Here is a 13862-nt window from a genome sequence, read left to right as displayed (position 1 = left end):
ATTACGTGTTTTTATGCATTTCAGGCTTCAAAGTCCATTATGTGCGAGAAATGTGCCACTTTAGCAAGATAAAGGAGCAAAAAGTCGCCAGAACTTCGAGAATGCCATATCTTTGGACTCGGACCTGGATTGAGGCCTACCTTATGTCAAAACGACCGGCTCGGAAAGAGCTTCGCAATGGTCCAAGCCTTAACCCAATCAGAGGAGCAGAAGTGGACGAAAAGTCTGTGGAAGCCAACTGCAGCTGAAGAGGCCTTTTGGATTTGAAAGATTGGGTTTTGGGCCTGATTCTCTGGCCCAAAACATGGCTCCAAGCCCATGCACGATTTTTGGATCTGAATGTATAAAAACAAAAGCTTAGCTCTTTGTTAATGCAGTTAGGTTAGGTAGATAATTAGACCTAGATTAGTTAGCCTCCATTAATTAGTTTTAGAACTTAGTTTAATTAGTTTCAATTCATTGTAGTAGATTAAACCTTTGAATCTTGTTCTTCAATTTGATTAGATAAATAAAGTAGTATTCTTTATCAATTTCGATTTTGTCATTTCCAATTCTAGATCTAATTTCAATTCCTGTCTTATTTCATTTTAGTCATTAAATTAGATTTCATTATTGTTTAAATTAAGTAAATTTCAATGCTTTATATTATGTTTAGATTTAATTTAAATGGAAATGATTGCGGAATGATTCAAGGCTAAACCTCCATTAGAGGGGGTTGAGAAACCTTGATGAAAGCTTGATTCCAATTATCGGAGATTGTCGTAATTTCCTTTCCACTCTAGAAACGTTTAGTTCACCATGAGAATGGGTTTAATCGTTCACATGCTAATTATTAATTGGTAGAAATGCCATGTGTAATTAGGGATTAGGAAGAACCAATTGTTTCATGAGTAGCGATTCAATTCGGATTTCTGACGACTTCGCCGCTAGTGGATTAAGTTGAGTTAAGGTGGAATTAATCCCCTCTAACTCCTTATCATCGAATCAACGTAGCATTCCCCTTAGTTGTCCGATAATCGACTAGTTGCATTTAGGTGGGTAGTTGCATCTTAGTCTAATTCCCTTCAGTAAAGCTCTCATTGACTTAAGACTGATTTCTTAGACTTAGAAAACAATCCATGCTAGGGAACTAGGAGTGGAACTAACTTCTTACTCCACTAAGTGCAATTTGCATCGAGAGTAGAAGCTTTGATAATTGAGTGTAAAAGAATAGTTTTAGTTTACTTACGGTTGAATTCATCGTTCATTTCGTAGGTAGACTATACATTTCATCATTTATCAAATGGAAACGCCGGCTTAGTTACACTTTTTAGCATTGTTTTCCTTGTAGAAGTAGTCATTTTTAAGCGTGACAAATTCGAGAAAAATACCTGAGGCCGCGCCAAAGAGAGAGCGACCAGCTAAGTTCTTGGAATTTCGCTTACCGAAATAGCGCGCTTCATACCAAAAGCGACGACTGGCGCTCAAACACCGTAATTGAATTTACATCGAGCGTGACCCGCCCCATTTGGGCGTGACCCGCTTAAAAACACTGTAATTTGACAATTACTTCGAGCTGACCGCTATCTATGCCTTGGAAATGTCGTTAAATTTTTCGATTTCGGCGGTTTTGATTCAAACTTTGATCTTTCATATTTTTCAGTGTTCTAACCTGCTCTATACACCGAACAAGCGTAAACAAGACGCTATTCATAAGCGAAGCAAGGACGAATCAGGTATTCATTTCTTCCACACCTCGCGATCTCCTCGTTAGAGGGTTATACTAGTATATCGAATTGTTTGGAGTGTTGCATGTTTAGTTAAGCTCGACTTAGTCTTGCATGAGATTAAGGTCCGGTCGAACAAAACACCTAACGTAAATACAACAACAACAACAAACAAGTCTATCTAGTATACCACACACTACACCTCTAACTACTATTTCACACACACCACCGATATAATGGGGAAGAAAGAGAGACTCCTCTCGGACTTCTACAAAGCCTTGGCGATAGCCCCAAATCTTGCATCGTTCTAGCGGACCCAGGGGATTTGAGAATCCCTCCAAATATTTTTAATTTGTTACCCGCTTTTTCATGGTTTAGACCATGAAAAACCTTATCAACACGTAGGATTGAACAAGTCCTAACAACATTCCACCATCCTACGGTTGATGCGGAACAAATTAAATTAAGGGTATTCCCTTTCACCTTACCCGATAAAGGCGTCTTGGTTAACGCCCAAGCGCCTAATTCAATGGACTCGTGGGCTAAACTTGTTCATTGTTTATGGAACATTTTTACCCACCCCTAAAGACGGATGAGATGCTTTCCAAGATCCATTTCTTTCGACAAAATCCTCATGAATCATTTTGGAGGCTTGGAATCGTTTCACCGATCTCCTTATAGAGTGTCCACATCATAACTTAGCTTAAAGACACGTTAGTTCGTGCCTTTTTCAAAGGACTTCTACACCACCATAAAGAAGTCCTTGACATAATGAATGGGGGTAGTTTCTTAAGTAAAGGAGCCACCGGAGGCTTATAAATTTTAGAGGACCAAACTAAAGCGAAATAATAATGGGGGTAGTGACGATTACTCCGGCTCCGCTAGTTCTTCTTCAACAGTTAAGGCCGCGGTATGTTTGAAATTAAACACGATTCCAAGCTTAAAACTCTAATCGAATCACTCACTAAAAGGTAGAGGCCATTTCTGTACAACAAAAGCCTATCCCCCGTCATGAATGTAAATTCAAACCCATGTAGTTTCATTTGGAGTCCCGAAAGCATCCCGACTCCCATCGCCCTATAGCCTATGAACAGGCTTGTTCCATTAATAGTGAACCTAACGCCCTTGGAGACAAAATCCCAACTCCAATTGGAGAAATAACCAACAAGTCCCACCTCAAGGGTACAATAATCAATATGTTAGGCCAACGCACGGCTTTAACCAAGCTCCACTACGACAAGGACAAGGTCAGGGCAATTTTAATAATTATAACAACCAAGTGCAACCTCGACAAGGTCAAGCACAAGGTCAAGGTAATTATAATAATTATAATGCTAATAGAGGTATCGTTAGGTAAATAATAATTATGAATCCAAATAAATAATTCACGTGAAATAGTTCAGTCCACACCACCCGCGGACTACTACACCCACACAACCGGATCGCCTTTGACACCTTCATACAAGTGAGCCAAAAACTTTTCCAAACCATGGCTCAATCTAACCAACAGCTTCTACAATCCGTTAATAATTTAACCCAACAGTTGGCTCAAGATAAAGCCCAAACCAAAGGTGTGTTGCCAGGTCATGCAATACCTAATCCTAAAACAACAAACACAGCCTTTGAGGTAACCGATAATACTAGTAATGAATATGAAAATGTAGGTGAGATAAATGCCATCACCACTCTCCGTTCTGGCAGAGTGGTTGATAACAAGGTAACTATGCCTATAGTTACCCCACCAAGAGATCCCTACACCTACTATTTTACTAGATACCGAAATAGAAACTGAAGAGCCTACCACTGTAGAGGTACCAGTTACAACACAACCTAAGAAACAGAAAGTCACGGTTAAACATCCAGGTGATACCATTGCTAAATATAGACGTAAAACCACCGTTTCCACAAAAAATTAGCCATGTTAACTAGGGATACAAATTACGAGGAGATTAGGGGCGTTTTTCAAGAATCTAACTATAAACCTTCCCTTCCTCGAAGCTATTAAAAGCTACCACATCATGCTAAGTTTCTTAAGGAATTGTGTACTACTAGGCGTAAGACAAATATACCAAAAGACGCCTTTTAGGTAACAATTCCCAACTTTATCGAAAATAATGGAATTGTTAAGTACAAGGACCACGGTCGCCCCTACTATACAATGCACCTTAGGAGATTCCTATACGACGACAGCGTTATTAGACACGGGGGCTAGTGTTAACTTACTCCCATTTTATTTGTATAGACAAATAGGTCTAGACAAGATGCAACCCACTAAAATGACGCTGCAATTAATTTAGTCGACGGGTCTATTAAGTATCCTAAGGGTGTAGTCGAAAATGTCTTTGGTAAAAGTTCAGATTTCTACTATCCGGGCTGATTTTGTAGTCCTCGTCTGTAAGTCGCTAACGACTCTGTCCGATCATTTTAGGGCATCCTTTCCGCAACCGCCAACGCGCTCATTAATTGCCGTGATGGTTCAATGTCCATGTCTTTTGGCCATCTTTCTTTGTTGAAGTTAATGTTTTTAAAACAAGGACACAGATTACCCGATTAGATCTATGGATGGAGAGGTAAGCATGATCAAAAAAGCGTTGTTCGAGATTATTTCAACAACACGTTCCTCGATAGTCATATGCCCAAAATTCTTTTCCTTTGGAAAGTGGGACTCAACATTTTCATTCCTACACTAGTCGATACACATATTATTGATGAGGAAGGGATAGATGATTTTCTCAAAGATGTAGAGGACTACCATAGTAATGTGGATATGACCAATCTAGATGAGGAATTGATGAGTTTTTTTCGAAAGTAGGTGACAATTCACCCTATCAAGAACTAACTTGCACAACATCCACCTCGATTCCCCTCCTTCCACCCTTTCAAAGGAATCTCGAGTTTGCACTCGATCCTTTTGTTTCTCCCGTGCTTCATAATTTTTAAATCCTCCTAGCAAACGGATACTTGAAGGACAAACTATTTGACACCTTTATTTTCAGAATTGAGGCTGACCCTACACACACAATGAATGAGTTGATTGCTAAAACCACATCCTCTCATTGTGTACAGGCTGTCTTTCTACAACTTATACATATCCACCATATTCTCCACAACCATTCACTTTTCCACACTTATTTACTAGAACACCCACTCATTCAAAAATTAAAAAGAAGGTGCATGATAGATTACACAATAGGGTTATCCGACTTCCGTTTTCATTCCAATAGGGCGTCAGAGGGAAATCTTGGTGCTTGATTGTGTTTGGATATGTTTTCTCGTGATATTTATTTATGGAATGATCCACAACTATTTCGGTTGTTGATATATGATCAACTGCATGTTCATACATATGTTTTAGAAAAAGTCTCGAGTATCTGACTATAAACGACTCAAGTTCTCGTGTTTGGTGCACTTCCTTTCACTTTAATATATTGGTGAGTGCACCATTAAGGCAACCAGGGCCCTCCCTATGGAGTGTGTGGTGTAAGTACGGATCCTAAGTCCACGGTTCACATAGTTCACGTTTTCCACTCTTGCATGTTTTTCTCGGATTTTTGAGTCATGTTTCTCTATGGTGTGAATTATGTCTTTATTGCTTATTGTTTTTCCTTCTAAAAAAAATCAAAAAAAAAAAAAATAAATAATAAATAAAATAAAATAAAATAAAATAAAATAAATAAATAAATAAATAAATAAATAAAAAATAAAAATAAACATAGTAATCTAGGAAGTCTCGGGAATCTGACTTTAAAAGACCCACTGCTAAAAACAAATTTTCTAAGCTTCGTTGTAAAATTTGTTTGGGGGGGTGTGTTAAATGTTCGATACTAAAATGTTTTATGTCCCATTAGAGTTGCTTATATGCGTTTTATTGTATTATGATTCGGATTGACATAATCTATTAATTTAGAGTTTATTCGTTCGCATAACTTACGTCATGCACGAACTTCGAGGCGTTTTCCACTATCTCGTATGTCACCTGAAGTCGGAATAGAGTGTTTTATGGATCATTGGATAGGAAATTCTCTCCTGATCATTTCTATATCTCATTCGAAAAAATCGGACCGTGCTTGAAAGCGGGAATTTTGAATTGAAGTTCGCGAAAAAAAAAAAAAAAAAAAAAAAATCAAAAATTTTGATTTTGGGCTTGGGCCCAACATACGACGTCAGGCCAAGGCCTTACCTTCTCAACGAGCAGTTCATCGTTTTCATCTTCCATTCGCCATTAACAAAGCTCCAAACCTAAACAAAATAAAAATTAAAAAGAAAATACAATAAACCCCGCTCCAAAATCAAATCCTAACCCCAAATCTTCTCTAAAACCAAACCACCCAAACCCCACCGATTTAAATCACTAAAACCACCGAAATTTACAAATTTTGGTCTTTGACCGCCACCACTCCACCACCACCCTTTGCTCTTTTTCAGTCGGTCAATTTAAACCACCACCACCACATCATATTTAAACCCTCACTCCATTCCAAACACTAGATGGCTCAACAACGCCGAATTATACCGGAGCAAGTTTTTCATCGCCGACCACTTCGCTACCGATTTTACGGTGACGAAATGGCTAGTAGAGCGGGGTAGTTTGTGGTACTTTCGACCGAAGCCTTCTACCATGAAGACTTGGTCCGACGGTTCTACAACACCGAGGGAGTTGGAGGGAGTAGGATTTTTGTGATGGTAAGGAAGAAGAGGAGGAGTTGACTATTGGATTTGTTGGTCGAGATTCTAGGCATTCCGCCTAGAATCCATCTGAATGCCACTTTACGGAGAGCCCCATTTTGCCGGGGTAGAGCCTTTGATAGGCGGATGGATCATCAATGGGAGCTACAATACAAACTCCCATTGTGTTCGCGGGCATCCCTCGGGACCAACCACCGCTCTGACCCGATGGATTGGTCGAATGTCCTAGGGAAGGACAAGGTCGGCGACATCGGTCCGACTGCCTCCATCGTCTTATGGGTACTCCAGAGCGAAATACGATTTCTGTATCTTGGAGTTTTTGCTAAGCATGATTAGGGGTCGGAAAGTCTTTGGCACCTCTTTCTGTGTTAATCACCAAGATCATCTTTGAAGATGAAAGCGACTCCCGCCCGATAGGATTTACATTACCCGCACACCGTAACACGCGCGTATCTATAGGGAGTGTGTCCAACAAGTTTGGAGGATGGCTGAGGATAGAGAAGAAGAAGAAGAGGATGGTGGAGCTGAGAATGAAGAGGAGCACAGGGGACATCGGGGATGCCTCGAGGATGAGGAAGACTTGACTGCTTTGATGCAGATGCCTTCCGAGGTGTTGGTGCGATCGGAACGCATGGCTGTGCTTCATAGGGGCATCGTTCACTAAACACTATCTCAGGCAGACCTCCGGACTCGGCGGCGACTATTCATCACAACTTTGAGCTCCGCGAGAGAGAGGATGAGAGATGGGAACGGTAGGGGCTGAGATGGAAGCCAGTAGCCGGTTTAGAGTGGATATGCTTGCACGCTTCCCACCTCATACGGACTCTGCCGATGACCGCGGCTACGAGGCATGGCGTCGTCGCGAAGGGCGACGCTATCTTTGGACCGGGGAGCCCAGGAGCCACCACTAGAGAGTGTGCCCTCTGCCACCAGTGGCGAGGTATTTAGAGAGTGTGAGGATTGATAGTGGTTGTTGTTTTATTTATTTTTGTTGTTTTTATTGTAATGTAATTTTTATTTTCGTATTTTGAATTTTGTAGTGAAAGGTACTCCGAATGAAATTTTAATATAAGGGGTTATTTTCAGTATGTGTGGTTGTTTCATATTGATCCCACCTTCCCAACTTGTTTGGGGGTGGTTTTATCAATTCAAGCTTTATTTTTATATAACCCTACTGTTAGAATTTATTGCGGAGTCAAGGTGAAAATATGGTTGTTTAGGCAGAAATATGATTAAGTATCATTGTAGGATGAAATCTAGATTAAATAGGTACATTCAATCATATAATCAACCTAAAAGATCTTGGGTTTGAATTAGAATCAAGAAAATGAGTTGTTTTAGTTTTGGGTTTGGAAATTTTAGGATCTCAGGAACCTGCCCGTAATTAGTTTTGGCAACTTTCCGACCCATTTTAGCAACTTAAAACCTATATAAACTTGATACAATCTATCCTCACACTCACACTACACCTAAACTCCATCACGCACCTTTCACACCCGCTGATTCCCACGTTTCGTCTCCATTTTTGCAAATCACAACTTCGGGCCATAGCGGAAGGGAGCTGGCGGCTTCCTACACTACGACGAGAAAATTTTGCTTTCAGGCGGCTGGCCAGCGTCAAGTCAAGTTCGACTTCGGCTTAAACACTGGAATTCCAAAATACAAAGAAAGAGCTTCGCGCATTCTAGTTATGGCCTTTCGCCGACTCCGTAGACCAGAAATTTTCCAGTTTTTCAGCGTAGTACCGGTTGTTTTGCAGCTGTTCGAGGCGTAGTTTTGAGATGACATCTCCTATAATAATACCGAACAGTCTTTTCGAAGATTTGTTCCAAAGCACTACTTACGGTGCTTGGTTTGTGAGGTGATCACATACGTTGGTGGGAGCCTCTTATGGTAAGACCGGCTGAACTTTATTCTCCAGCACTTGCATCTTATTTTTATAATAACTGCATTTTATTTGAGAGACCGGACGGAGAACAAGTGTTCTCCATCAACATTGACGATGAACCAATGGAAATTACCAGGTTCTTGCTAGCATTTGTTCTTGGACTTGCTATGCCCGCTGAGATACAAGACCCATGGTGCTATTGGGTCGATAATATGCAAGTCTACACTTATGAGTCTTTGCACGAGGCTTATGGGGCAGGCATTTTCCGTATTGAGGACTAAGGGGACTATAACGTTGCCCTTGGTAGCCTGTCCATGAACATAGGAACTGTTATGTTTTGGATTATGCTAAACATTTTAGGGGAATGGCGTTTTTCTTCTGTGAATGACGCCACTTGCAGCGTTTTCCTTGCTTTAGCCACGGGACGCCGGTTCTATGACCTTCCCAGAACTTTGATGTCTAGTTTAGCACGAGCCCATACCATGAGGCATAAGTACCTTCTTATGCCTGTTCTAATTTCACGTATTATGCTATGTTTCTTTCCTGTTTTTTGTACATGTTTCACGGATTGGATTAGGGTAGACACGGTGCGACCCACCAATAGTATTATTCGATCTTTTCGTGCAATGACTTGGCAAGGGTGGCGGATACAACCTCACCAGGTTGCACCCTACACCCCATCAGACCAAGTGGCACTTAATAGGTTAGCAACCATAGATGATAAATGGCGTGAAGCCTGGCAAATTATCATAGCATGGCAGGACGCGAAGGAGCCTCACTTCTTTATAGAAGTGGAGGATGACGAAGATGACGAATAACAGCGGGAGTGGAGGTAAGTTTTTAGTTTACATTAGTGTCCGCTTATGTCCTAAGCAATTTAATTACATTAACCCCATAATGGGTAGAACTTCATTATAGAGTTAAGCGTGGGTTTTATTTCCTATATTAGTACGCGTTCTAACCTTGTTTTGCGGATGATGTTTACGAATTTCACGGCGCTTCAATGGTATTTTTCCTACCCTCTTTATTTAAATGCTTTGAGGACAAAGCATGCTTCTTGTTGGGGGCATAGAAACACGTGTAATTAAGACATCTGCTAGGATATAAATATATATAATATGCATTTGTTTTCTAGTTAAAATTTCAAAAATTCAAAAATATAAATAAATAAGTTATGCTATACACTTAGGAATATTGGTATTGTTTCTTTCTCCATGCTCTTAACAATCTAGAAGTCTCAATAGGAAATTTTGCGTCGATTTAATAATTGTTAGAAACTTAGGTTAATATATAGGTAATAATCTTTACATCTATCTATAAATATATTACATGAGTATCTATGATTGTTAGAAGTAAGTTTCTGAAATCTAGGCTAGAGTACTTATTCTACAAATCTTGTGAGAATATAGCCTAAAGCCTTATATGAGTGAAACATTTGAGAAATGACACAAGGGAGAAGTAAAATCCGGATAGAGAAATCACACGTCCACTTGCTTGATCACTAAACCATATCCTAAGCGAGAATTTAGGCCCTTTTTGGATCGATATAGCTAGAAATTCTGACCTAAGTTTATTTTTCGCTAGTCGCCCCACTGAGCCTTTCATTAGCCCTTCCATAAACCACAATTCCTTTACCCTGTTACAAAAACAAAACAAAATAAAAAAATAAAAAATAAAAAATAAATCAACCTACCCAATTTAGAATAAGTCTGAGAATAGAATGACGAAGGAAGAAGAAGAGAAAAACCTGTGTAAACAAAAAATTAGTTAGTGCTTCTTGAAAAAATAAAGAAAATAAGTTTCCATCCAAAGAAAAGAAAAATAAAAATAGAAATAAAATAAAAACTCCAAAAATAGAATAAAAAGGAGTCAAAAAGCCAAAGAAAGAAAAAAAAAATATGGCTAAGGATGGAAACAAAGTGTAGAAGCAAAAGTAAATAACAAGGTTTTCTCTAGTTACATAATATGAAGACTCTATTATCTCGGACTTGTCCTTTTGAATATCCATTTCCTTCCTTCTTAAACCATCTCCTAATCCCCGTAACACCTAAGAAAGACCTCTAGCTCAATTAGGAATAGGTTAGTGTGATAGTAAGTGGATGATGTGTTTGATCGACTCGCTTTTCTGTGTGTCATTGAGATTGTAAGGTAAAGTGTGCCCACTGTACACTGGAGTAGCGAAACTTGAGTGGAAAAATCAGAGTGTTGTTTCTTGACTATTATTGTGAGAACCTACTTAAGGACGCTTATTAGAAGTTCTCGAAACAAACACGCTAAACATTTTATAGTACTACTCATTGTGTATATGTTTATTGTAGATGATATATTATTATGCATATATTAGCTTAGGTTTTGACTTGGTTATTCTTATTCAATTGCTAGAGAGATGTATAGATAGTTGAGCATGAATAAGGAAACAATAGTTTTATTTTCTTAGTCGTTGTAGTATAGATGAAGTTTGTGAGTACCTTCATTGGAAAACTCTCACGAGAGGCTATAACTCGTCCACTAGGGAATTCCTAGTGGTTTAAGGCCTTGTTGCATATGGTCAATGCAATCGACTCAGTAAACGAGAGTAGTTAGAACTCCATTTTTGGTCACTTATTCTAATTTCTCATCTTTGCTTGAGGACAAGCAAAATCTTTGTTTGGGGGGTGGTTTGATAAGAGCCCAAAACTGTAGTTTTAACCCCTTAATAATCATCTTGTTAGACCAATTATGTGAATAATAAGTAAGAGTTAATCTCGATTACGTGTTTTATGCATTTCGGGCTTCAAAGTCCATTATGTGCGAGAAATGTGCCACTTTAGCAAGATAAAGGAGCAAAAGTCAGCAAAACTTCCGAATGCCATATCTTTGGACTCAGACCTCGGATTGAGGCCTACCTTATGTCAAAACGACCGGCTCGGAAAGAGCTTCGCAATGGTCCAAACCTTGACGTAATCAGAGGAGCAGAAGTGGACGAAAAGTCTGTGGAAGCCAACTGCAGCTGAAGAGGCCTTTTTGGACTGAAAGAATTGGGTTTTGGGCCTGATTCTCTGGCCCAAAACATGGCTCCAAGCCCATACACGATTTTTGGATCTGAATGTATAAAAACAAAAGCTTAGCTCTTTGTTAATGCAGTTAGGTTAGGTAGATAATTAGACCTAGATTAGTTAGCCTCCATTAATTAGTTTTAGAACTTAGTTTAATTAGTTTCAATTCATTGTAGTAGATTAAACCTTTGAATCTTGTTCTTCAATTTGATTAGATAAATAAAGTAGTATTCTTTATCAATTTCGATTTTGTCATTTCAATTCTAGATCTAATTTCAATTCTGTCTTATTTCATTTTAGTCATTAAATTAGATTTCATTATTGTTTAAATTAAGTAAATTTCAATGCTTTTATATTATGTTTAGATTTAATTTAAATGGAAATGATTTGAGGAATGATTCAAGGCTAAACCTCCATTAGAGGGGTTGAGAAACCTTGATGAAAGCTTGATTCAATTATCGGAGATTGTCGTAATTTCCTTTCCACTCTAGAAGCGTTTAGTTCACCATGAGAATGGGTTTAATCGTTCACATGCTAATTATTAATTGGTAGAAATTCCATGTGTAATTAGGGATTAGGAATAACCAATTGTTCTGCGTGAGCGATTCAATTCGGATTACTGACGACTTCGCCGCTAGTGGATTAAGTTGAGTTAAGGTGGAATCAATCCCCTCTAACTCCTTATCATCGAATCAACGTAGCATTCCCTTAGTTGTCTGATAATCGACTAGTTGCATTTCGTGGGTAGTTGCATCTTAGTCTAATTCCCCTTTGTAAAGCTCTCATTGACTTAAGACTGATTTCTTAGACTTAGAAAACAATCCATGCTAGGGAACTAGGAGTGGAACGAACTTCTTACTCCACTAAGTGCAATTTGCATCGAGAGTAGAAGCTTTGATAATTGAGTGTAAAAGAATAGTTTTAGTTTACTTACGGATTGAATTCATCGTTCATTTCGTAGGTAGACTATACATTTCATCATTTATCAAAAGCTGATAAAGAGCTTGTATGGGTTGAAGCAGGCTCCGAGACAGTAGTACATAAAGTTTGATTCCTTTATGGGAAAATAAGAAGACAAGAAGTCTGCTTCTGATCATTGTGTGTTTGTTCAGAAATTTCCAGACGGGGATTTCATAGTGTTATTGTTGTATGTGGATGATATGTTGATAGTTGGCCCGAACATTGACAAGATATCCAAGCTAAAGAAAGACTTGAGTAAGTCCTTTGAGATGAAGGATTTAGGTCAACCAAAGCAGATACTTGGGATGCAGATCACTCATGACAGAAAGAGTGGGAAGTTGTGGCTTTCTCAAGAAAGCTACATAGAGAAAGTGTTGAAGAGATTCAACATGAATCAAGCGAAGCCAGTCAGTTGTTCGCTTGGTGGCCAGTTCCGCATGACCAAAGAGATATTTCCAAAGGGTGAGCATGAGCAAAGTCAGATGGAAAATATTCCTTATGCATCCCTAGTGGGCAGCTTAATGTATTCAATGGTGTGTACAAGACTGGATATTGCTTTTGACGTTAGTGTTATAAGCCGATTTCTGTCAAATCCGGGTAAGGAGCATTAGGAAGGTGTTAAGTAGATATTGAGATATCTTAAGGGCACTTCCAAATCATGTTTGTGTTTTGGTGAGAGTAAGCCCTTACTTGAAGGCTAAACTAATACAGACATGGCAGGTGATGTTGACTCGATGAAGTCCATCTCCAGTTATCTGATTACTTTTGTAGGGGGAGCAATTTCTTGGCAATCTAAGTTGCAAAAGTATGTTGCCCTCTTCACTACAGAAGCCAAGTATATTGCAGCCACTGAGTGTTACAAAGAGATGCTATGGATGAAGAGGTTCTTCGATGACCTAGAGCTAAAGCAGAAATAGTTTGTAGTTCTATGTGACAGTCAGAGCGCCATCCATTTGAGCAAGAATCTAAGTTTTCATTCTACATCTAAGCACATACATGTGCGTTATCATTAGATTAGAGAAGTTCTCGAAGATAAGCATTTGTGTATTGAGAAGATCTATACCGACAAGAACGAGTCAGATATAATGACCAAAGTCTTACTGAAAGATAAGTTTGATGTTTGTTGTGCTACTGCCGGAATGGTAGCACACCCCTCCTGTTGATTTGGAAATTGTATGGAGGTATCCCCCCTCACTGTTCGGGAGGGGGAGATTGTAGGAGTTATCCCTCGCATGAGGAAGAAGGAGAGAATTCGATAATGTTTGCGTAAAGACGTTTGAGCGAGCGAACGCTCGAAACTAGTCTTGCCCAAGGAGCCTTGGAGAAAAAGAAGATAATTTATTCTCTCAGTTTTTTTTTAAACAAGTCTACTGGACTTTTTCTTGTAGAATTCGAAGAGGGTGTGCGCACTTGAAATGGCCGGTCTAAGGGCGCGCACGTACTAAAGTCTATTTTTGTCAGAATTTCTATTTCTGAGAACCGCGAGTTTGCAGCAGAAGAAAGGGGTTTTTGGCAAAACCTAAGACAAGAATAAGCCAACACAAAAAAAGTAATGAACAAAAAACCCAATTTTGAGAGAAATCAAGA

This window comes from Coptis chinensis, chromosome 1 (genome assembly GCF_015680905.1).
Source record: "Coptis chinensis isolate HL-2020 chromosome 1, ASM1568090v1, whole genome shotgun sequence".
NCBI classification, from domain to species: Eukaryota; Viridiplantae; Streptophyta; class Magnoliopsida; order Ranunculales; family Ranunculaceae; genus Coptis; species Coptis chinensis.
This window is presented reverse-complemented; position numbering follows the sequence as displayed.